This window comes from Schistocerca gregaria, chromosome 7 (genome assembly GCF_023897955.1).
Source record: "Schistocerca gregaria isolate iqSchGreg1 chromosome 7, iqSchGreg1.2, whole genome shotgun sequence".
NCBI classification, from domain to species: domain Eukaryota; kingdom Metazoa; phylum Arthropoda; class Insecta; order Orthoptera; family Acrididae; genus Schistocerca; species Schistocerca gregaria.
The window spans coordinates 397,668,990-397,696,255 of NC_064926.1; the positions used below are offsets into that span (position 1 = coordinate 397,668,990).

At 42.1% G+C, this 27,266-nt stretch overlaps 1 protein-coding gene across 2 annotated transcripts in view; it reads left to right on the forward strand.

Moving 5' to 3' along the window:
• The first annotated feature begins 12,518 nt into the window (after positions 1 to 12,518).
• The window catches only part of LOC126281732 (uncharacterized), a 62,645-nt gene continuing 47,897 nt past the window's right edge, over positions 12,519 to 27,266 (forward strand). For both annotated transcript variants that reach the window (XM_049980913.1, XM_049980911.1), the window contains exon 1: positions 12,519 to 12,638. The gene's annotated coding sequence lies outside the window, so the exon portion shown is untranslated. The remainder of the gene's footprint in view (positions 12,639 to 27,266) is intronic.

Genomic DNA, 27,266 nt, shown 5'->3' on the forward strand with positions numbered 1-27,266 from the left:
TCGGAGAACTTCGAAGACGATTTTGTTTCTGCAAATTTATGAAAAACATTAAGAACAACCTATTTCTCGGTACTTTTTAACCGTGTTTATGCTCATGTTTCACTACGGAACATCAAGCAGCTTCAGCCATTTTCACACCGCATATTAAAAGCGCGACAATCGGATCACATAAAAACTGCATTTGCATATTTGGCTTCTTTTCTCCGGTTATTGCATATTATATGCATTTACACGTTGCATATGTATTTTCATATTTGTCTCCTTTTCACTGGTTATTGCACATTATAACTAAAACCTACTGACGATGCATATTTTCACTCTTTGTTTATAATATTTTATAAATTTAGACGGGCAGTATCTAGTTCGATCTAGTTTTGATGTCTCTCAGATTGACCGTGATCTAGAACTGCGTTCAGTCGCTAACCGAGAGACCACTGCTTGGCAAAACCATTACAGAAGATGAACAGGAACAGGCAGAGTCAATGCTCCTGCGCCCGCGGCTCCGGTTAATACCCTCCTCTGTCACACCGTGCGCGTCGGCAACAATTAAATTAAGCCACGCAGCTTTTAGTCGCACGTCCATTGTTTCAGTTCAGCTTTCTATTCTCTTGTACACAGTTGAACCTGTTTACGAAGTGTAGTGTGTAACTTGTTGTGCGCCATGCCACATAAAAAAGAAACGTCGTTTCGTCGTTAGCTGACCTTCCTGGAACATTTACATATGAAGGAATTGTTTTCTATTGTCGAGTATGCAAGAAAGACGTCTTGCGAAATAAAAAAGTTTCAAGTAGACCAGCATTTCAGGACAAGCCTTCATGTCACAGGACTGCAGAAGAAAGGACCACGAGAACAGCTTCTGACAACAGCAAGTTGCAGTAACAGGGATTTGTCCAAAGGTAACCAAACACGTCGGCTTAACATGGATCTATGTAAAGCATTCATAGCAAGCAGTATTCTTCTTCACAAACTTACGCATCCTATCCTCAAAGGATTCCTGCGCAAATATTGTTTAAATCAATATATACCACATGAATCAACATTTCGTAAAAATGACTTACCGACAATTTACGTAAATGTTCTGGAAGAAATACACAATGAACTCAAGGACAGCATTATCTCTACTCCAGTTGACAGAACTACAGACACTTGTGGCCGTTACATTGCAAATTTATTTGTTGGTGCTTTAAAAGAAGAGAATTCTTCTTCCTATTTAGCGGGCTGCAAAGAAATTGAAAAATTAAATCAAATCGCCAGATTTGTGAATGAGGGTATTAGAAAAATGTTTCCCGAATTTTCTGCTGATGTAGGGGTGTTCGTGTTTATTTCAGATGCTGCTCTCTATGTGATCAAAGCAGGAAAAGCCCTCAGAGCATTTTATCTCAATTTGATTCATGCGACATGCTTTGCTCATGGAGTACATCGCCTTGCTGAAGAAGTACTTCCACGTTTCTGAATGTAAATAAACTGATTTCATCCAAAAGGAAGTGTTTCTAAAGGCTCCTGCTCACATCACGACCTACAAAGAAAAACTACCAAATGTGGTTTTACCCCCTGAACCAGTGGTAATTTGTTGGGGTATGTGGGTCGAAGCTGTGTTGTTTTACAATGAACATTTGGAGGCCATTAAATCAGTAGTAGCCGGCCGGGGTGGCCGAGCTGTTCTAGGCGCTACAGTCTGGAATGGCGCGACGGCGTCGGTCTCAGGTTCGAATACTGCCTCTGGCTTGGGTGTGTGTGATGTCCTTAGATTAGTTGGGTTTAAGTAGTTCTAAGTTCTAGGGGATTGATGACCTCAGAAGTTAAGTCCCATAGTGCTCAGAGCCAGATCAGTAGTAAACGACTTCAATAGCGCAGAGGCTTTGGCAGTTTGCCAGTGCAGGGAAGCTTTTACTGATTCCGGTGTTAAAGAAAGACATTGCTGTGATTAGCAATCATTTTTCCTATATACCTGCAACTATTAAAAAGCTTGAAACTCAAGGTTTGGCGTTGAATGAATCTATTCCGTTAACGAATAAAATTATTCTAGTGAATTGCCAGAGGTTTTCCCAAGAAAAAGTACAAAAAATTTGAAAACATTTGAAGCAAAACCCGTGCTTTGAACCCTAGTAACAAATTGATAGCTTTATTAACGGGACGGGTGAACTTTCACCAGAAACAATAAGCGCCAACATAGCACCATAATTCAGATACTGCCCAGTTACCTCAGTTGTTGTAGAACGGTCCTTTTCTGCTTATAAAAATGTTTTGAGTGATCGCAGGCACAATCTTACTGCCGCACATTTGGAACAGTACTCGGTCGTTTATGTTTACAATAGTAGAAAAATGTAAAACAAATTGTAAATGATGCTTGATCCAACAGCATTAATTAAAAGTTAATGCTGTTACTCACTCGCATGGCATCCCCTTGTTACCGGCAACAGCAGCAAAGAAGGAACAATTCTTGAAACACGATATGCATTCCCATTTTGCAAATTTTTAGAAAATAAACCAGACGGGTCCCCTTCCTAACATCAAACAGAAAGTATTCAGAAAACGATATCAGCGTTCTAAATGTTCCCCTTCTGCGCGTGACCGATGCCCCTCCTCCTAAATGATATGCACAGGTTCGACTTTGAGATATAATGCGCGCAGTAACTACCATGTTTTTTAAATTTTTGATCTTGCATATTTCGACACTTTTCATGCATTTTAAGTATATTTCATGCATATTTGCATGCATGTTTTAAGGTTTTTATGATGTATATAATCCGGTCTCTAGTAATAAGATATCTAATACATAAGTAGTACCTACTTCCAAGAGCGCAACACCACCAGTGTATGTGTGGTATGGCTTTGACCAAACACCACGTTTGTGTTTGTTTACATCAGGTTTAGTCTTATGATGAACAGAGTGTAGGACAATGTCTTGCCTTTCCTTTCGTTGTCTGCGTGCTGTTAAATGGGTTTCGGAATTCCTATGTTTATAATTTATTTCTCAGTAGTTTTAACTGTGCATGTTTACTTTCTCAAACTGGACAGACCGAATTACTACTCCATTCTTGAGAAATGTACGCTCCCTGTCATTTACTCACCCAACATTCTGCACATATTTACACACTGAGCAAACAAATCGCCTTCCCTACACACTAACCACTCATATTTCGTCATAAATTCTCTCCATGTATTGTCGTTCCAATAAACAGAATTAAAATAACAAGAAATTACTTCACATGATTAGCATTTTTCTTCAACACCTGTGCCGCTGCTACTATTCGTATATGAAGTAGATGGCCCATTATGAGCTTCAAGTTATTTCGAATCACACGTGCCATCTTCTGTAGCTGAAACCCCCAAACTAGATTTACTGAAAAAAACTACTATACTGCGTTTCATACTGAAATATTGCATCTTTCAATTACTCGCACTAAGGAAACGTAGTACCTAGAACCGAAAAGGTCAACAGAACTGTTCGCTGCAATGCCTATGACTTCACTGAAAACTGAACTACAGTACCCGTGCCTGCCGTGCAGTGGATAACGATGAACCCTAGAACGGTCGGACGAAAAATAATGTCAAGAACGGTCGGGCTGGGTCTGTGGGACCCAATAAATAAATCACTTGTAACAAATGACAAACAGTATGTTTGGATCAAATGTCGAATTTTTATTTTGATTAGGTACTACTACACGCTATAGTGACATTAGTTCAGCTTTCTGCATCTTACAACAGTTACTGTAAAAAAATTGAAACATATACATCTTGGTAGTACTAAATGTCAGTAAACTGAAAATACAAGTAAATTTGACTAAAATAAGAATATAAATGAGAGTAAGTTGTAGAAATAAGAAGTAAAAATGATGAAGTTTCGTTGTATAAACGGAAATAATGAATTTGAAGAATAGTTCATGAATTATCGTCCTCTGAAGTTATCACTTTTCAAAACAGTCGCCCCAAACCATTTCTGCATGCGCCAAGCGTAACCACAATTTGCAGACTTTGAAAAAGTATTTAGTTTTGCTGTCCTTGCATTTGAAGCATCTTCCCCTTTTCCCTGGTTGTGGATCTTCGATTATTCTTAGTTCTTCGGTACTGGAGAGGTTAGAGGCAAGCCTGCGAATATCGCGCGGGAGGTTTGGTTGCGTTGCGTGCATTGTCAAATATGGTGTATTCCTACTGTTCTGAGGTATTCTCGTCTAACTGATACATTTTTGCTGGTTTTGAACACAATGTAGCCATTGAGAGCTGCAATGTTCAACAACTGAAAAAAGAGACACAGAGACCACCGTCTTGTCCCTCTAGCAACAGTATATTCACCACACACAGCATCAACAGCGTCTACGATGCCCTTGAATTTGTTGTAGTACGTTATTATACTTGGATTTTTCTTTACAGCGCTGTCACTGTCAATTTCATCATCATGGTGCATTGACGACAAAAGGAGTACTGATTTGTTGCGTTTCGGTACATATGAAAGTAATGTGACATCTTCCTGAAATCCAAACATACTTGAGTACCCTTCTTAAGACTTTTTGGGTAAAAAGTCAAACGGAATTTCAGGCTTATTTTTGAACATACTAACAACAGTAATATTCTTTTCTTCTAATAGTTTTTTGACCATTGGGTAAGAAGTAAACAAATTGTTTATCGTCAGATTTCTTCCAGACCCTTTTATTGCGTCTACAAGACGGAAAACATTTACTGCCTTATTACTGACTTTGTACGGTCCTTGGGATTGTGCACCTGCATAAACTTCTAAATGTTTTACGTAGCAGGTTTTAGAACAAGCCAGGATGAAGACCTTGATCCCATACTTGGCAGGTTTTATTTGGGATATACATCCTGAACCTGCACCTGTCTCTGTGTGAAACGAGCATTTCGTCTAAAGTAACGTTTTCTGACGGAGCAAAATATGCTTTGCAGTTGGAGACAAACATATCAAGAATGGTTCTTGTGGCAGCAAGATTATCTTGCGCTTTTCTTTCTTCCCTGGTATGGATATTGTCAAACCTGATACAAGTCAAAAATCGGAACCTCTTCAGTGACATACGAGCTTCTATTCCATCTGCATTTCAAAAGTCTTCAATATTCATTTTACCGCCATGCAATGTTCCAGTTAAGTAAAGTAGGCCAAAATATGCCTTCAGTTAACCAAAACTGGTAGGCCTAGCCATGTTCGGTTTCTAACTGAATCAATATAGATATTGGTTGATTCAAGAACTGTATCAATCAATGCATTGCTAAAAAATAACTGCCATGACTCTAGCAGTGAATGTACATCCATCGCAGCTCGAATACTTCCAGGCAAATGCATTGCAATTATGTTGTGACGTCTTGTTCAAACGCTTTATGGGAAACACATTTTTCGCCATTTAGTTGCTTCATTCCTTCCTTTGTAATAGCGTATAGGTGACGTACCTGGGTCAGTTAGAGGGGCTATACTTGAATCAGTAATAGCATGTGCTTCGGTGTCGGCAGATGACTGAACGTCTTCCTCTTCATCACCACTTATTTCACTATTGCTGTCATGATAACTGTTTATTTCGAAGTCTGGGTCGGCATCAGAATCGTCTGCTTCAGTGTGATCATCATACAAAATTCTACAAATTTCACTGTAGGAAAGACTTTCTCTTGCCATGTTATACTGCAGACTACTGACAATGATAATTCGGTGTTAGGACATAACTTATAGTTCACAAAATAACTAGTTACTCAATGATACACCAAAATAAAAATGGGGTTGCACCGGCAGAAATCAGTTACGTAAATGGTCGGGCTGGGTCAAACAGACCCGCGCGCTTCTTGAAAGACTGCCAAACCATGACTAAACGAAGAAAAACCTTATTCACGACATAATGCTTTCTCTCGGATGTTTCACGAAGGTAGCAGGGCGCTCGAGTCAAATCAGCAACTATAAGAATATAAATTCAGAGAAACAAAAACCAGTCCGACCGTTCTAGTGTTAATACTGTAACAATCGCACAAACCAAAAGCACGCCAATGACTCGAAATTATAAATACACTACTTGAAATGGAAAAAAGAACACATTGACACCGGTGTGTCAGACCCACCATACTTGCTCCGGACACTGCGAGAGGGCTGTACAAGCAATGATCACACGCACGGCACAGCGGACACACCAGGAACCGCGGTGTTGGCCGTCGAATGACGCTAGCTGCGCAGCATTTGTGCACCGCCGCCGTCAGTGTCAGCCAGTTTGCCGTGCCATACGGAGCTCCATCGCAGTCTTTAACACTGGTAGCATGTCGCGACAGCGTGGACGTGAACCGTATGTGCAGTTGACGGACTTTGAGCGAGGGCGTATAGTGGGCATGCAAGAGGCCGGGAGGACGTACCGCCGAATTGCTCAACACGTGAGGCGTGAGGTCCCACAGTACATCGATGTTATCGCCAGTGGTCGGCGGAAGGTGCACGTGCCCGTCGACCTGGGACCGGACCGCAGCGACGCACGGATGCACACCAAGACCGTAGGATCCTACGCAGTGCCGTAGGGGACCGCACCGCCAATTCCCAGCAAATTAGGGACACTGTTGCTCCTGGGGTATCGGCGAGGACCATTCGCAACCGTCTCCATGAAGCTGGGCTACGCTCCCGCACACCGTTAGGCCGTCTTCCACTCACGCCCCAACATCGTGCAGCCCGCCTCCAGTGGTGTCGCGACAGGCGTGAATGGATTGGTGCCAATGATGGTCGTATGCGTGTTTGGCGCCGTGCAGGTGAGCGCCACAATCAGGACTGCATACGACCGAGGCACACAGGCCGAACACCCGGTATCATGGTGTGGGGAGCGAGTTCCTACACTGGCCGTACACCTCTGGTGATCGTCGAGGGGATACTGAATAGTGCACGGTACATCCAAACCGTCATCGAACCCATCGTTCTACCATTCCTAGACCGGTAAGGGAACTTGCTGTTCCAACAGGACAATGCACGTCCGCATGTATCCCGTGCCACCCAACGTGCTCTAGAAGGTGTAAGTCAACTACCCTGGCCAGCAAGATCTCCGGATCTGTCCCCCATTGAGCATGTTTGGGACTGGATGAAGCGTCGTCTCACGCGGTCTGCACGTCCAGCACGAACGCTGGTCCAACTGAGGCGCCAGGTGGAAATGGCATGGCAAGCCGTTCCACAGGACTACATCCAGCATCTCTGCGATCGTCTCCATGGGAGAATAGCAGCCTGCATTGCTGCGAAAGGTGGATATACACTGTACTATTGCCGACATTGTGCATGCTCTGTTGCCTGTGTCTATGTGCCTGTGGTTCTGTCAGTGTGATCATGTGATGTATCTGACCCCAGGAATGTGTCAATAAAGTTTCCCCTTCCTGGGACAATGAATTCACGGTGTTCTTATTTCAATTTCCAGGAGTGTACATCTTTGTAGTACTAAATGTCAGTAAACTGAAAATACAAGTAAATTTGACTAAAATAAGAATATAAATGAGAGTAAGTTGTAGAAATAAGAAGTAAAAATGATGAAGTTTCGTTGTATAAATGGAAATAATGAATTTGAAGAATAGTTCATGAAATATCGTCCTCTGAAGTTATCGCTTTTCAAAACAGTCGCCTCAAACCATTTCTGCATGCGCCAAGCGTAACCACAATTTGCAGTCTTTGCAAAAGTATTTAGTTTTGCTGTCCTTGCTTTTGAAGCATCTTCCCCTTTTCCCTGGTTGTGGATCTTCGATTATTCTTAGTTCTTCGGTACTGGAGAGGTTAGAAGCAAGCGAATATCGCGCGGGAGGTTTGGTTGCGTTGCGTGCATTGTCAAATATGGTGTGTTCCTAGTGTTCTGAGGTATTCTCGTCTAACTGATACATTTTTGATGGCTTTGAACACAATGTAGCCATTGAGAGCTGCAATGTTCAACAACTAAAAAAAGAGACACAGAGACCACCGTCTTGTCCCTCTAGCAACAGTATATTCACCACACACAGCATCAACAGCGTCTACGATGCCCTTGAATTTGTTGTAGTACGTTATTATACTTGTATTTTTCTTTCCACCGCTGTCACTGTCAATTTCATCATCATGGTGCATTGACGACAAAAGGAGTACTGATTTGTTGCGTTTTGGTACATATGAAAGTAATGTGACATCTTCCTGAAATGCAAACATACTTGCGTACCCTTCTTTAGACTTTTTGGGTAAAAAGTCAAACGAAATTTCAGGCTTATTTTTGAACATGCTAACAACAGTAATATTCTTTTCTTGTAATAGTTTTTTGACCATTGGGTAAGAAGTAAACAAATTGTTTATCGTCAGATTTCTTCCAGACCCTTTTATTGCGTCTACAAGACGGAAAACATTTACTGCCTTATTACTGACTTTGTACGGTCTTTGGGATTGTGCACCTGCATAAACTTCTAAATGTTTTACGTAGTAGGTTTTAGAACAAGCCAGGATGAAGACCTTGATCCCATACTTGGCAGGTTTTATTTGGGATATACATCCTGAACCTGCACCTATCTCTGTGTGAAACGAGCATTTCGTCTAAAGTAACGTTTTCTGACGGAGCAAAATATGCTTTGCAGTTGGAGACAAACATATCAAGAATGGTTCTTGTGGCACCAAGATTATCTTGCGCTTTTCTTTCTTCCCTGGTATGGATATTGTCAAACCTGATACGAGTCAAAAATCGGAAACTCTTCAGTGACATACGAGCACGAAAGATTTCTATTCCTGTCCCATCTGCATTTCAAAAGTCTTCAATATTCATTTTACCGCCATGCAATGTTCCAGTTAAGTAAAGTAGGCCAAAATATGCCTTCAGTTAATCAAAACTGGTAGGCCTAACCATGTTCGGTTTCTAACTTAATCAATATACACTCCTGGAAATGGAAAAAAGAACACATTGACACCGGTGTGTCAGACCCACCATACATGCTGCGGACACTGCGAGAGGGCTGTACAAGCAATGATCACACGCACGGCACAGCGGACACACCAGGAACCGCGGTGTTGGCCGTCGAATGGCGCTAGCTGCGCAGCATTTGTGCACCGCCGCCGTCAGTGTCAGCCAGTTTGCCGTGCCATACGGAGCTCCATCGCAGTCTTTAACAATGGTAGCATGCCGCGACAGCGTGGACGTGAACCGCATGTGCAATTGACGGACTTTGAGCGAGGGCGTATAGTGGGCATGCGGGAGGCCGGGTGGACGTACCGCCGAATTGCTCAACACGTGGGGCGTGAGGTCCCACAGTACATCGATGTTGTCGCCAGTGGTCGGCGGAAGGTGCACGTGCCCGTCGACCTGGGACCGGACCGCAGCGACGCACGGATGCACGCCAAGACCGTAGGATCCTACGCAGTGCCGTAGGGGACCGTCTTCCACTCACGCCCCAACATCGTGCAGCCCGCCTCCAGTGGTGTCGCGACAGACGTGAATGGAGGGACGAATGGAGACGTGTCGTCTTCAGCGATGAGAGTCGCTTCTGCCTTGGTGCCAATGATGGTCGTATGCGTGTTTGGCGCCGTGCAGGTGAGCGCACAATCAGGACTGCATACGACCGAGGCACACAGGGCCAACACCCGGCATCATGGTGTGGGGAGCGATCACCTACACTGGCCGTACACCTCTGGTGATCGTCGAGGGGACACTGAATAGTGCACGGTACATCCAAACCGTCATCGAACCCATCGTTCTACCATTCCTAGCCCGGTAAGGGAACTTGCTGTTCCAACAGGACAATGCACATCCGCATGAATCCCGTGCCACCCAACGTGCTCTAGAAGGTGTAAGTCAACTACCCTGGCCAGCAAGATCTCCGGATCTGTCCCCCATTGAGCATGTTTGGGACTGGATGAAGCGTCGTCTCACGCGGTCTGCACGTCCAGCACGAACGCTGGTCCAACTGAGGCGCCAGGTGGAAATGGCATGGCAAGCCGTTCCACAGGACTACATCCAGTATCTCTACGATCGTCTCCACTGGAGAATAGCAGCCTGCATTGCTGCGAAAGGTGGATATACACTGTACTAGTGCCGACATTGTGCATGCTCTGTTGCCTGTGTCTATGTGCCTGTGGTTCTGTCAGTGTGATCATGTGATGTATCTGACCCCAGGAATGTGTCAATAAAGTTTCCCCTTCCTGGGACAATGAATTCACGGTGTTCTTATTTCAATTCCCAGGATTGTAGATATTGGTTGATTCAAGAACTGTATCAATCAATGCATTGCTGAAAAATAACTGCCATGTCACTAACGGTGAATGTACATCCATCGCAGCTCGAATACTTCCAGGCAAATGCATTGCAATTATGTTGTGACGTCTTGTTCGAACGCTTTATGGGAAACACATTGTTCGCCATTTAGTTGCTTCATTCCTTCCTTTGTAATAGCGTATAGGTGACGTACCTGGGTCAGTTAGAGGGGCTGTATTTGAATCAGTAATAGCATGTGCTTCGGTGTCGGCAGATGACTGAACGTCTTCCTCTTCATCACCACTTATTTCACTATTGCTGTCATGATAACTGTTTATTTCGAAGTCTGGGTCGGCATCAGAATCGTCTGCTTCAGTCTGATCATCATACAAAATTCTGTAAATTTCACTGTAGGAAAGACTTTCTCTTGCCATGTTATACTGCAGACTACTGACAATGATAATTCGGTGTTAGGACATAACTTATAGTTCACAAAATAACTAGTTACTCAATGATACACCAAAATAAAAATGGGGTTGCACCGGCAGAAATCAGTTACGTAAATGGTCGGGCTGGGTCAAACAGACCCGCGCGCTTCTTGAAAGACTGCCAAACCATGACTAAACGAAGAAAAACCTTGTTCACGACGTAATGCTTTCTCTCGGATGTGTCAAGCAGGTAGCAGGGCGCTCGAGTCAAATCAGCAACTATAAGAATATAAATTCAGTGAAACAAAAACCAATCCGACCGTTCTAGTGTTAATACTGTAATAATCGCACAAACCAAAGGCACGCCAATGACTTGAAATTATAAGTAGGTCTACCATAATAATATCACAGCAGAGGGCCAAGTCAAGAGCCGGCATTCGACGTTGTGGCTGGATCATTGAAGACTGTAATATCAGCATAAAGAAGTTGGAAATGATTTTATTTTACTTATATTTTATCTTACAGATTAAGGTTTCAGATAGCAGTCAAGTTTTGTTGTATTATTTGCCTTAAGGCGCTCGCGCAATTTGAAGCAACGTTAGCGCTCGCGCAGCGGCATTTACACCGCCACGAATGGGTATTTGTTTTCGAATGCCCATACATAATTACACCGGGCTATAGTGCCAGATCATTCAGTGTGAAGAACACGCTCCGTAAGGTGAGCCGATAGGTAACGAAGTATTACCTGACAATCGAGCGCGTAAATAGTTACATGTTCAAGAGGCGGTGTAAATGCCTACCACGCGAGCGCGCGAAATGTTGAAGGATACATCATCACGGAGACGAAGAAGGGAATTTAGTATTTTCAGACATTACTATCACTCACGAGATGTGAGCATCTAAAGGCGAGTCGACATCGGATGTGCAACGCCGCGCAGCCCCGCTCAGGCAGGCGCAGAGCAGCACAGAACTGCCCAGAATGGAGCAAAGTCTTTGTAGGTGCCCAATGTGTGTCAACAATAATGCAAAACGAGAAATTCTGTGCAAACAGAGCGCGCAATTCCTTTGTTGTTCCGACATTGTACAGGACTGTACATTGTTCTGTAGAGCGGCGCGGTTTGACGTCCAAACTGAAAGCACTGCACCGAACTTCTTCTTGGGTTTGAGCGGATGCCCAACCCCAAGCGCCTGATGTTCATTGTTCTTTGTTATTGCGTTGTTTGTCTGGGCCATTTATCAGTGCTCAGTTGACTTCACAGCTAATATGTTCTATGAGTTATAACTCAGAATTAACGATAATTTAATTTAGAGATACGACGAAAGAGAATTAATTTAAAAAGAAAATATTCTCCACCTAAAACAGTAAGGAGACGGTGCACCCCTCGGAAAAAAGTGTGGGGCGTTGGTTCCCCGTCCAATACGGCCCTGGGTTAGCAGCTGACTCTCACATTGCTAAGGCAGTTAGAGCGCTGGGATTTTGTCTGTCGTTTTTCGTGGTGGAAGCCACTCTTTCAATTCCGTTGATTCGAAACTTTACCAGCTGTATCCCAGTGGTGACGTACAGCTCTACCTATCCACAATTCTTTGAACATGAAAAATACGTAAATAAAAAACAGAACTAGCTGAGGTTTTACAACAAACTGAGACATACGATGACCGTGTATTAAGAGGGAGATATAATAGATTTTGATAACTCAGGTAAGCTTCAGAAAATCTAAATCGGTATGTTCTGATGGGAAGCCAAACCATAGCCGGTCAAGCACTAACTTCCGTGTCACATTGCTTTGTTTTTGAATGTCAATTACTGATATAGATTTACGGCGCTCAAGAAGTTTATTTCGATTCCGATCTTCATTCGAGATAGTCGTTATCTGATACTGGGATTCCCCGGTATCACCACTTAACATTCCTGATAAAGCTATCAGTAATAACGCTTCACGTATATATGGAATAAGCTACAGTTTTATACTCAACGGTAGACTTTCTGTTTGATCCCAAAAGCCAGATTTGGTTTCTTGTATCTTCCATCGTTGGTGCACCAGGTCTGCGAATATCAACAAACAATACAAAGGTTAGTCTTATACTTTGTATGAGCTAAAATTTAATTCAGTAGACGCGAAGTGAAATATGAAAAGGAACATTCTCTGAAGCTAGCGAGGAAAAGTTGGTGATCTGTGGCTACTTTAATTAATATGTATGAATAGTTTAAATGTTCCGCAAGAGTTCCTGATGCTGTCTAACTGTACAGGGAAGTAAATCGGTATAGAGAGCGTTTCGCCTAAGGAAGAACACCTATTTTATTTACTGAACTGTTCAAGATACCGAAACGTTGTTTCCGACAAGTGACAGCATACAGACGCCACGTAGTTTTGTTACGTGTTTAACTCTATTATCTCGGGTATAAAACGAGATACTGAAGCTAGTATGTTGAATTTTTTTCGTACGTTTCCGAGAAATGTTCTAATTTGAGAGGTAAGGCAGCCGGAATCAGCTATTCTCATGTAAACTCCGCGAGACTCCGTCATTAAATGCCGCCAGTTACCTTATATCATTTGTGTGGAACAGTGGTATGGAAACTGTCGAGCTTTAGACATAAAAGACAACTTAAAACAATTATCTGTCAATAATTGTTATTTTCTCCCACAACACGTTTCCAGGGCTTGCACCCTTGTTCTCAGGTGGATCGATGAATTACATTACATTTTTTTTGTTCGATTTAGTTCAAAAAATGGTTCAAATGGCTCTGAGCACTATGCGACTTAACTTCTGAGGTCATCAGTCGCCTAGAACTTAGAACTAATGAAACCTAACCTAAGGACATCACATACATCCATGCCCGAGGCAGGATTCGAACCTGCGACCGGAGCGGTAGCTCTTCTCCAGACTGTAGCGCCTAGAACCGCACGGCCACTCCTGTCGGCTTCGATTTAGTTATCTATTTTGAATTTCATTTAGCTACAAATTAGGTATAGCTTATTATTTATGATTTCAAAACCTTATCCTGTATATATAGCGAAGACAGATTTATTTGGGGTGTTGTATCTAGATTAGGGTGACCAAATTATTTTCGGTGGAAATCGGGACACATTCACCTGGGTGCCAATGGACACCTCATTCCACATGTACCCAGGTTTCTTAATTTTAAATATTAATGTTTTGTTGATACATTTTGTTAACCCGATTATTATAACTAATAAGAGGATACAAAAGATTGATATAATCTAGATTATCTGTACAATTAATGACATTTAATAAACGTATATAGTAATAAAGAAATGTATTACGATTTTACAAATTTTACAGTCATTCAACTTTTATTCAATTAATATTAACATGAGCTTTAATATTACTGAGCACTTGTAGATGGAATTGACTGTCCTTGGAGAAAAGCGTATTTTTCACTGCCTCCACCCTTCTTGATCATGTCTTTGTTTTTTGAGACACAATGATAAAACTCGGCACAATCCATTTTGTAGTTGTACAGAATCTGCAGGATTGCTTCAAGAGAGTCCACCTCCATTCTGTTTCTTTCATCAGTCCACTGTATATTAATGAACGAAAATATTCTTTCCACATTGGCATTAGGAGCTGCGCTTGCAAATAAATACCTTGCAATTATTACCAAGTCAGAGTAATGCTGAACACAGTCACAGCTTTTTTTTAAAAAAACTCACCCACTTCTTATGACTTTCCAATGGTTTTTTTCCCACCATTCCACTTGTGAAGACTTCCTTCAACAAAATTTGTCAGTATGCCGAACTGATCAAAGAGAATGGAATCATCGATTTCAATCTCTTTACTCTTCAAATAAGAAACTGTCTCTTCAACACTTTCCCATTTTGGCACTCTCTTCAGTAACATCCAATCAAACACCAGCGATGATGGTAAGTATGAGGCACTCCACTTGCTGAGATATTCTACATAAGTGTCATATAACTAGTTAACTTTTTCTCTAAAACTCCTTTCCGCTGTTTCTGATACTTCTGCTCTTCTAAGGACAGATTTAAAATGGAAAGAAATGAACTGCTGTTCTCTCCTCTTAGTAACAGTTTCCAGAGTATTTTTCAGAACATCATTTACCTCTATTACACTTTTCGTGCTTCCCTCAATTTCCTTTATCCCATGCTGCAAAGTGCTAAGATGACTGTGAATGAACTATAAGTAGGCTTCACTTAAAGGGTTACTGAAAAACTGAACCAATATTTCGGGGGCTTTGTCTTCATTTAGGAAAAAATCTTTTAACGGTTCAAACAGGCGGATTACTCTTTCAGTTGCTGGAAACAGTGATAACCAGCGAGTTTTCGAGTGACACATTACATTCATGTATTCAGTTCCCACATAATCACAGAACTCCTTGAGCCTCTCTGTTCTAACAGTATATATGTAAAAGTGTGTGTATACACCTTCATGACGATAGTTTCAACATTACACCTTAAACTGTCAGCAGATGTCTACACGCTATTGTGTAAAACATGTGCAGCTCACCCTATGCCTTCAATGTTTTCATGCAATGTTGCCTTTAATTTAGTAAATACGTTGCATTTGTCTTTTTAAACCACCAAAGTTTGTGTTGGTGTTGTCTCCACAAAATGCCACACATTTATTTTTCCCAAGATCAAACATTTCAATAGTATTCATACAAAATCTTGAAATTTCGTCAGATGTTTCATTAGGTACAGAACTCACTTTCAAAAGTTTGGTCTGAATTCCCTGATTAATATCGAAAAACTGAACAACAAACGGAAATATTTTAGTGGCCTTATGATTGCTGGAATCAGTGGATATTCCGTAGAAAGAAGACTTTTTGATGTATTCAAGGCTTTCCCTTACTCACTGGGGAGCAATAACTCCTTTCACTAAGGTTGACACTTTAGTTCTTGCTGAACTGAACTTTTTTGCAATGGAAGAATCATCAAAAATAATGGTGTTATCTTATTAGTACAATCACTAGATCTGTAAGTTTGGTGATGTTTTACCTTGTGGAAGGCTAGTGTAAGCTCGGCTGCTCGAACTTTCGTATTTTCACTTGACTGATGTTTCACAAAATAATTTTGTAGAGTTTTACTACAGCTCGGTGCACTGTATCTGTTAATGTGTTTCTTTGACCTGATGTGATCAACTATGTCGGAACGTCCACCATGACTTATACTAATAAAACAGTTACATACGGAACATTCTGCTTCGTAATCAAAACGACCTTTTTTAATGAAATTCCATTCCTTGGAATAACAGTCACTTAACTTGCAGGCACGTTTCGGCATTGCGTTTCACAATGTTGCAGCAATAATACCACCAATATGAGAAAAAACTATTGCAGTTTGTCTGACAAAACATCAACTACTACATTGTTCTGACAATGAGTGTGTGAGTCAGTGACGCGACAATTGGACGGTTTCATAGCACTGTTACAATAATACACCTTGCTACTTGTTGGCCACAGTACCGCTCAAAGTAAATTATTGCCCGAGTGTATCAATAATGATACTGTGAATACTAGTATGGGAAAATGGAGGTTTTAGACAAATAAGCTAAAATATATTAATTTCTTGTGTTGTATTTCCTTTAATAGAGGGAAATCCCAAAGATTTGAGAAAGTGTCACGAAATGTATTTAAAAACTGAATTCCGTGACTTTTGAGCGTCCCGAAATAAATTTTCGGGACACAGGAACACAGGGATGAAAACCGGGACAATCTCGGTTTTCCGGGACGTTTGGTCACCCTAACCTAGATGCAATTATATGTTCCTTAAATTTAATTTGGAAGCTTAGTCCGGTAGGACCAACATACTGCACTGATTGAACATTCCGCTTTAACTTGTAGACACCTGAATTGGAAAATTTCTCTTTATTGCACTTCCCCTTGTGCGGCAGTCTATTACGTATTTTTGTTACTGGCGGGAAAAGCAACTCTTAACTTATATAGTCTTAACACATTAACAATTTTCTGTGAAACGTCACCAATGTAGGGAATGCATATTGTACTGTCCTGGTATCTGCCTGACAGTTGTTCATATTTTTGTTAACAGGTGGGCGTTGAGATTTCGAGGGGAGAGTACATTGTTATAAGATTTTTGAGGATGTCATTATTGACATTATGTATTGCTGCCAGATTTCTCAGTCCACCGTCCACTTGGACATAGGTCGTTTGCCCTATGTATAAAATGGTGGGAAATTCAAAAACTGGTGGGAATTCAGAATTTGGTGCGAAATTCAATAATATGCGAGTTGGTATAAAATTCAAATGATAATCAAGATGGCTGACCAAGGATACAGTTGCAGCTGTATCAAGTCAGAATCCAAGGTTCCAGCACATATGGCTCTCCAGCAATACTAGCTCAGTCTGCACTGTTGCCAGGCTTTATGGGTTTTCTCCAGTCTTCACGCCAGTATGAGCTTATGTGGGCTGCTATTCACTGGCAAGTCCAAGCCTGCCTGTTAGACAAACGATTTCTTCCTACAGCTGTTTGAGCCTGTTTCCAGGATATGTAAACATGTTTGTCAGCCCACAATCTGAATTTGCCTGCTATTTTTTTAGAGACATCAGTCTTATATCTGCTTTCATGTAGCCCACTACGAATTCATCTCATGTGCGAATCTTTTCATCTCAAAGGAGCATTTGCAATCTACATGCTGAATCAGTTGTTGGATGTGTCTCAGTCTCTATCTTCTTGCAGAGTTTTTACCCTGTACAGTTTCTTCTAGTGCCATGCAAGTTATTCCATGATATCTTAAGAGACGTCGTATCATCCTGTCCCTTCTTTTTGTCAGTGTTTCCCATATATTCCTTTCCTTGCCAATTCTTTGGACAACTTCCTCGTTCTTTACCGTATCAGTCCGACTAATATTCGACCGTCTTCTGTAGCGTTACATCTCAAATGCTTCGATTTCCTTCTTTTCCGGATTTCCCACAGTCTATGTCCCACTATCATTCAATGCTGTGCACCAAACGAACATTCAAATAAATTTCATCCTTCTTCCTACCTTCAGCTGTCATGGGTTACTGTGCCTCCTAGTTAGAAGAATTCCTTAACTTTATCTACTTCGTTAACACGTCCTAATGTTTCCTTTCTCGCTGTACTCATGTCTGCTACTTCTCACTATCTTCATCTTTCTCTGATTTACTCTCAATCCATATTCTGTACTCATTAAACTGTTTATTCCATTCAGAGGATCCTGCAATTCTTCTTCACTTTCACTGAGGATGAAAATGTCATCAGCTTAGCTTGTCCTTGATTCCTTTCACCTTGAATCTTTGTACTCTTAAACTATTCTTTTATTTCCGTCATTGCTTTTTCGATGTGCAGATCTTACGGTTCGGGTGGAAGTCTATATCACTTTCTTACACCCTTTTGATCCCGGCACTTCGTTATTGGTCTTCCACTTGTTCCCCCTTGCTTCTTGTACATATTGTAAGAGTACCCCTCTTTCCCCTTTAGCTCACCCATAGTTTTCTCGGAATTTCGAAAACCTTTACCGTCTCACCCTGTCGAGCACTTTTTCCAGGTGGACAGATCCTGTGTCTTGATTTTTCCTTAGCCTTTCTTCCATTATCAACCGCAAATTCAGAATTGCCTCTTGGTGTGTCTTCTTTCCTAAAACAATATTGATCATCCTTTAATATATCCTCACATTTTCCCACTCTTCTGTACATTATTCTCTTTAGCAGTTTGGATGTATGAGCTATTAAGCTGGTTGTGCTGATAATTCACGCACCTGTTGGATCTTTCAGTCTACGGAATTGTGTGGACGATTCTACACACCAACGTGAATAATAATTTTGTTGCCACTTCCCCCAACTATTTTAGAAATTCCTATGGAGTGTTATATGTCTCTTTTGTTTTATTCGTTCTCAAGTCTTCCAAAGCTCTTTTAAATTCTGATTCTAATACTGGATCCCCTATCTCTTCTAATCGACTCCAGTTTCCTCGTCTATCACTCACTCTTTCCCCTCTTTCCACCTATCCGTCCTCTTCTCTGCGTTTGAGAAAGGAATCCCCTTTGTATTCCTAATGTTGCAGTTGCTTTTAATTTCATCGAAGGTTGTTTTGACTTTTCTATATGCAGAGTCAGTCCTTCGAACAATAATTTATTTTTCGTTTTCTTCACATCCTTCATGGCGCCATTTCACCTTAGTTTCCTTGCTCTTCTTATTTGTTTCACTCCTAAGTGATTTATATTTCGGTATTTATGAATTTCCCTGAACATTTTTGTGCTGCCTTCCTACCCTTTTAAGAGATGTCCAGTCTTCTTCAACGGAAAAGCCTACTGAGCTGTCTATTATCTCAGTATACTTCAAGCGTATCTCTTCGTTCCTTCGTATTTCCATATCCCATTTGTTTGGGCATTGTTTCTTCCTGACTAGTCTCTTAAACTTCAGCCTACTCTTGATCATTACTAAATTGTGATACGAGTCTATATCTCTTCCTTGCCTTACGATCCAGTACCTGATTTCGGAATCTCTGCATGACCGTGATGTAATCTAACCGAAATCTTCCTGTATCTTCCTATCTTTTCCAAGTATACCTCCTCCTGTTGTGGTTCTTGATCAAAGTATTCGCTATGAATAGATAAAATTTACAGCAGAAATTTCATTCCCAGTACCAAGCCCGTTTTTTCCCTTAATCCTTTCTTCTACTCCTTGCCCTACAACCGCATTCCAATCCTCCATGACTATTAGAGTATGATCTCCCATTATGTACTGAATTACTCATTCAGTAGCCTCATATACAGTTTCTCTGTCTCTTTGTCTTCGGCTTGCGACCTCGGGATGTATACCTGAACTATTGTTGCCAGTGTTGGTTGGCTGTAAATTCGTAAAAGAACAACTCTATAACCGAACTGTTCACACTATCTCACTCACTGCCTTCCTTTCTAGTAATAACGAATCTTACTCCCATTATACTATTTCCTACTGCAGTTGATATTACCGCATACTTATGTGACCAGAAATCCTTGTCTTCTTTTCATTTCGCTTCACTGGCTCCCACTATATTTAGACTGAGCCTTATCATTTCCATTTTCAGGTTTTTTAGCTTCCCTACCACGTACAAACTCGTAGAGCGCTACCCTTCCGTTGGTTATTCAGTCACTTTCTTTTGGTCACCGACCCCTTGGCAGTCCATGAGATGCAAATGAGGCACCAGTCCGGAATCTATAGCCGATAGAGAGATCGTCTTGACACTGCTTCAATTACATGGCACATGTCCTGTAGATACACATTATGTGTCTTTAATGCAGTGGTTTCTCTTGCCTTCTGCATCCTCATGCCGTTGATCATTGCTCATTCTTCCACCCTTAGGGGTACTTTCGCACCCCAAGGGCAAGAGAGCATCTTGAATCTCTGTCTGCTCCTCCGCCCTCTTTCAAGAGGCCATTGGCTGAACGTGGGTGCCTTGTTATACCGGAAGTTTTCGGCCGCCATTGCTGATGATTATTATTCAAAATTTAAGCAACCCGGGACCTACTTTCAATGACATGAAACACCGCTTAACATATTTTCGTGCATGCAAGTAGACATTTAGGGATCTGCAGGGCCATTTGCTTATAGCAATAATAAAATTTAAAATTGCCTCTGGATTTTGTCCTGATGTCATACATACTGCTTGTCCCTAAGTTAAAATCCATTAGTGCTACATTTTAATTCATTTCAATTGATTTAAATAAATTGGAGTCCATTGCACTTAAGTTTAAAAATGTTGTCAGCCCAGTTGTCCAAAGTGTAGGAAATTGCCACGCTGACGTGAAAATTTCAAAATTTCCCCCTCCACCCCTCTGACATTATAATTTAAACAATTTCCTCTATCCCTGTCATCGAATATTTAAATGGAGCAATGTTAAAAAAATTCAAAATTTGAAGTTTTAAAGTAGTGGAAAATTCAAAAATACAGTCACTTAATTTTAAAAGTGGTCGGAGACTCTCTGTTTATCAGAACTAGAGGCCATATCATAACTTTTGAAACTATACAGCTTACTGGTGCACCCCGTATTTTAGTCAGACACTTGCCACTGCTGTGTCTGTAGTAGGATAAAGTGAGATGAGGGCAATTGCATCTTTATTTAAATATGTTCTGCAGTGCGCTGCAGAAAGTCACATGTAGAAATTTTACAACCACTACTAACACTACTACTACTAGTACTACGGCTAGCTGGGAATTTATTGGAATCTACAGGGTGTTACAAAAAGATACGGCCAAACTTTCAGGAAACATACCTCACACACAAAGAAAGAAAATATGTGTACATGTGTCCGGAAACGCTTACTTTCCATGTTAGAGCTCATTTTATTACTTCTCTTCAAATCACATTAATCATGGAATGGAAATACACAGCAACATAACGTACCAGCGTGACTTCAAACACTTTGTTACAGGAAATGTTCAAAATGTCCTCCGTTAGCGAGGTTACATGCATCCACCCTCCGTCGCATGGAATCCCTGATGCACTGATGCAGCCCTGGAGAATGGTGTATTTCATCACAGCCGTCTACAATACGAGCACGAAGAGTCTCTATATTTGGTACCGGGGTTGCGTAGACAAGAGCTTTCAAATGTCCCCATAAATGAAAGTCAAGAGGGTTGAGGTCAGGAGGGCGTAGAGGCCATGGAATTGGTCCGCCTCTATCAATCCATCGGTCACCGAATCTGTTGTTGAGAAGCTTACGAACATTTCGACTGAAATGTGCAGGAGCTCCATCGTGCATGAACCATATGTTGTGTCGTATTTGTAAAGGCACATGTTCTAGCAGCACAGGTAGAGTATCCCGTATGAAATCATGATAACGTGCTCCATTGAGCGTAGGTGGAACAACACGGGGCCCAATCAAGACATCACCAACAATGTCTGCCCAGACGTTCACAGAAAATCTGTGTTGATGACGTGATTGCACAATTGCGTGCGGATTCTCGTCAACCCACACATGTTGATTGTGAAAATTTACAATTTGATCACGTTGGAATGAAGCCTCATCCGTAAAGAGAACATTTACCCTGAAATGAGGATTGGCACATTGTTGGATGAACAATTCGCAGAAGTGTACCCGTGGAGGCCAATCAGCTGCTGATAGTGCCTGCACCCGCTGTACATGGTACGGAAACAACTGGTTCTCCCGTAGCACTCTCCAAACAGTGACGTGGTCAACGTTACCTTGTATAGCAGCAACTTCTCTGATGCTGACATTAGGGTTATCGTCAACTGCACGAAGAATTGCCTCGTCCATTGCAGGTGTCCTGGTCGTTCTAGGTCTTCCTCAGTCCCGAGTCATAGGCTGGAATGTTCCGTGCTCCCTAAGACGCCGATCAATTGCTTCGAACGTCTTCCAGTCGGGACACTATCGTTCTGGAAATCTGTCTCGATACAAACGTACCGCGCCACGGCTACTGCTCCGTGCTAATCCATACATAAAATGGGCATCTGCCAACTCCACATTTGTGAACATTGCACTGACTGAAAAACCACGTTCGTGATGAACACTAACCTGTTCATGCTACGTACAGATGTGCTTGATGCTAGTACTGAAGAGCAATGAGTCGCATGTCAACACAAGCACCGAAGTCAACATTACCTTCCTTCAATTGGGCCAACTGGCGGTGAATCGAGGAAGTACAGTACATACTGACGAAACTAGAATGAGCTCTAACATGGAAATTAAGCGTTTCCAGACACGTGTCCACATAACATCTTTTCTTTACTTGTGTGTGAGGAATGTTTCCTGAAAGTTTGGCCGTACCTTTTTGTAACACACTGTATAGTACGAATCTATTGGTACTACACTATAGTGGCCTGCACGAAAATAGGTCTTCAAGGTCATCTCGCCGTCTTACAGCATTGCCAGTTTATTTATAATGATAATTTGAAATGTACGTAAAAGTAAAAAAAAAAAAGAATGTTGGGCAGTTCTATTTTTAGCCTTCAATATGATGGAGTGCTTATACTGAATTCACCACAGGGCATATTGTTTGAATGTACTGAATGAATGTTGTAATACAACAGCAGTCACTAGCATTGAACCAATTGATCCACATCGACCACACATCTTTAAGAACAACTGTAACACGTTTTGAAAACTAACACCACTGTAATTGACTGCGTGCTAGAATGGTTTGAGGAGCACTCGCAGTGATGTCACAGCCATCAGATTCGTTTGATCTCAATAGATCGGAATCGTTATTGGGGCGTCATCTCTAAACCTGTAATTAACGTGATTTTTATGTAAACATACATGCTAGATACCTCAGGGAGGAAACCACTGTAGCGCTGATTCACCTGCATCGCTCCCTCTGCCGGCAGTCGTAGGCTTGCATGTGGCACATGGCGCAAATATTAACACTAAGCCTCTCTTTCGTGACCTTGGCCAGCGAGAGACTTCCATTCCAAGTGTGTTCTTGATGGAATCACATACTCATTAATAAAAAATGATTTTGAAATCTAGCGGAAACGTGTGATGTCAGTATATTGACGTGCGAGACATTTGCATTCCAGTATAAGGAACTATGCTGTACTTCCAGCAGGATGGGTGTCTGTGAAACAAGGACCGAATTGCGCTATGTTGGTCTGTTAGTTTAATACACACATATCTCTTACCACGTGTTTCACAGTTGTAAGAGAGAGATTGTGTTGAACTGTGTTCTGCTCTGTTAACGACATTAATACAGCCGTTTTCTGTTAATTTGAAACATAAAACTCTTCTGCCCTGCACATGTCTATTTCTGTCAAGGAATTCGCTTTTATGAAGTTGGTCAGCAAGATGTATGTTGACAATTGTCGTCTTTAAAAGTACAACTGTTTAAATGACAAGATGGCAACTTGCAGTAGACACTGCTTAAAATAAAAGCATGTCTGAAAAATATGAGCACTGTGCACAGTATCAGTCTCCAGATTTCCAGAGAACTGAAACGTATATCACCAGCTACATGTGCAAAGGTGCTAGGAAAACGTCATGTACTATAAAGGAAATAATGTGGAAAACGCTAGTACGATCAGTTTGTAGGGAGTGCTTATGAAGCAAGCACGACAACAGATATTGGACGAAATCAAAGGCACCCTGCTAGGATCATAACAGTTATGTGCATTCGAGACGAAAGAGGGATGGTATGGGCCTAGTCTGACGCGAAATTCACAGTTTTAGTTATAAATTTCATTGATTTCGGTACAACATTCGTTGATTTCAGCATAAAATTGACGTGAAAATTCAGTTATTTGCTGTAGATATATAGGCTGTCTCCATTTGGAAATGCTTTCAACACGTCTGGCATTATGTATGCAACGTGAAACACATAGAGAACAAGGAACACTTACATGTAAAAGTTCTGTGACATGGCTGCTGTCATGTTTAGAAGGTGTCTGTGATGATGTGACAATGAACAAAACCAAGTGTGATGTCACGGGATCTGCTACAGGACTCTCGCCAATGCTTCTCACTTCACTAGTGCCTAATGTGCGATAATTGCGTACATGTTTCACCTAGGCCATAAATATCATTGTATCAATTCAAGAACGTTAATAATGCTATTGATGTGTGAACTGACAACAAATCATATGAAATATCATTCTCTCCTACTACACTCGTGCTCATAAATTAAGGATATTGCTGATACATGGTGAAACAACACTCTGCTGGTTTAAATCACCTCGGGGGTATGACCATGCGGAGCATTTGACCTTCGGTCGTCGCACGATGGCGCTGGCAGCAGTCCACATACGCAGAGGTGTGTTGGTGTATGTCAGAGTACGGTGCAGCGAGTATGCGTGCAGACGTTTCAGACCTGCTTATGGTGACTGTGTGTTGAAAATGTCTCAAAGAACACATATTGATGACGTTATGAGGACTTTAATACTAGGGCGACTGGAGGCTGGTCAGACACAGCAGGTTGTAGCACGTGCCCTCCGTGTGCCACAAAGTGTGATATCAGGATTACAGCAACGATTCCAACAGACAGGAAACGTGTCCAGGCGCTACAGTACGTGATGTCCACAGTGTACAACACCACAAGAAGACCGATATCTCACCATCAGTTCCCGCAGACGGCTACGGAGTACTGCAAGCAGGACCTTACTGCAGCCATTGGAACAGTTGTCTTCAGACACACAGCCTACAGACGCCTGAACAGACATGGTTGATTCGCCCGGAGACCTGCAAGGTGCATTCCACTGACCCCTGGTCACAAGAGAGCCCGTAAAGCCTGGTGTCAAGAACACAGTACATGGTCATCGGAACAGGTTATTTTCAAGGACGAGTCCATGTATAGTCTGAACAGTGATTCTCGCCAGGTTTTCATCTGGCGTGAACCAAGAAGCAGACCTTAATGTCCTTGAAAGACAGCTGTATGGAGGTCGCGGGTTGATGGTGTGGGGTGGGATTTGATTGGTGCATGTACACCCCTACATGTCTTTGACAGAGGAACTGTAACAGGTGAGATGTATCGGAACGTCATTTTACACCAGTATGTCCGCCTTTTTAGGGGTGCAGTGGGTCCCACCTTCCTCCTGTTGTATGATAACGCATGGCCTCACCGTGTTGCCATCGTGGAGGAGTACCTTGCAACAGAAGATAGCAGGTGAATGAAGTGGCCTACCTGTTCTCCAGGCGTAAACCCCATCCAGCACGTCTGGAATGCTCTCGGTCGACGTATTGCTTCACGTCTTCAAACCCCTACGACACTTCAGGAGCTCCGACAGGCACTGGTGCAAGAATGGAGGCTATACCCCAGCAGCTGCTCGACTATCTGATGCAGAGTATGCCAACCCGTTGTGCAGCCTGTGTACGTGTGCATGGTGATCATATCCCATATTAATGTCGGAGTACATGCACAGGAAACAGTGAAGTTTTGTAGCGCATGTGTTTCGGAACGATTTTCTCAACTTACCGAGGACTTACAGATCTGTGTCATGTGTGTTCCCTATGTGGCTATGCTATTAGCGCCAGTTTTATGTAGTACCACGTTGTGTGGCACCACATCTGCAGTTATCCTTAATTTATGAGCATGAGTGTATACTGATACCTGTTAACACTGAAACACCAAGAAGGATAACACATAATAAAATTTCACTCATTGTGTGCATAAAATATAGTAGGAATAATACACGATTAAATCTGTTGCTGGTATGGGATGTGTGAGGTGCGAAATTTAATACACAGAGCTGTCATATCAGGGAGCAAAACTGTTTTAACCCGGCAGGGCAATGAGTCAAACTGAGCTTGGAGACAATAATGGGTAGGCCGTCCCAGACAGGACAGGGCAAGTCATCGATAACGTTATGTTCAAACTACTTCTTGGTTGTAACGAAACATGTGCACAGGTGCGTTATCTTGTTGAAAAATTAGACTTTCGCCTCCTAGGCCCTCATACATTTTATTCAGTTTGTCTCTAGCATCTCGGTGTACGTGTTGGAGTTCATTCTATTGTTCAGTGAAGCAGTGCGTGGTTCGGTTTAGCACAGAAAGCTGCTGACATCATAATACTTCCACCACGAAAATTTCTGCTCATTCTTACTTGCTGCTCTGTTCTCAGATCATGCCAGTACACTAAAATCCATCCGGTCCATCTAAATTAAACTTCTTCTCACTGAAGATCACTTTCCCCATTCTGAAGTCCATGACGTGCGTTTTACAGCAAACTCCAATCTAGCCTGTATAAGTTTGGGTATTAGAGCAGGTTTCTGCTGTCGTTTCTCGAATGCGAGATGTTTGTCACGTGACAAAATTTGTCGTACACGTCTGGTAATAACGGTTTGTGGCCCTCGCTTTTTGCGTAAGTAACCGTTTCAGCGCATTAAATAACTTTCTACTTTCCCCTTATTTTCCGTTCCCGTATAGCCCGCCCAGTCTAACGAAATTATAGTCATTGTACTTTAACGGTTCAGCTTCTTGGCTATTTGACACACAGAGAGTCCCCTTCCCTTGTACGCACCAATTTTTCTTGTTCATCACATGATCACTGTTTTCCGTGGGCAATTGTCACAATCGTGATTAACGCGTATGTACACAACACGCTCTGTCACTAATGGTGTGTGTTTGCTATCTGCAGTAGAGACCCATACGCACATACCGGCACCGTGCACAACTGACTGCCTTTATACCATGTTCCTCCCTCTGCCACCTGAATCGTTGATCCGTTGCTGTATACTGCACGACGACATAAAACGCGATACCACTTGGCTGCGTTTGTCAGTCTACTGCATATACACTGTGCACAAGTATTCAGTGTACAACGTTAATGTTCCTTCAAATATTCACGCCCTCATACTGGTTTCCGCTACTATATGAGAGTAAGATCGGGAGAGTACGCCGGCCACGACCACCGCCTAACACCTCCCGTATCGAAGTAGGTCAGGATAGTATGGGCAACATGTGGTCTGGCGTTAACTTGTTGAAAGATAACGGCACGGATATCTCGAAGATTGGACACATCCGTCAGCCTTAAGAAATCAGAAGCGTAACGGCTGCTGTCCAAATTACTGGCTATGCAAACCAGGGGTGATTTTGTTGTATACACAGCGGCACGCCTTACCATCCGGCAAGGTTCCAGGTCTGTATAACGATGATTAAGGAAAACTGAGAACGTTCGCCCTCTTGGAGCTTTCACATACGCACATGTAAATCGTGATGCTGTTTGAAAATCCGCTCGTGGTGTGAAATGCGACATGGTGGTACACCATTGTCCAATGTTCTCGTTGGGCACGCCACTGACAGCATATCTCTGTC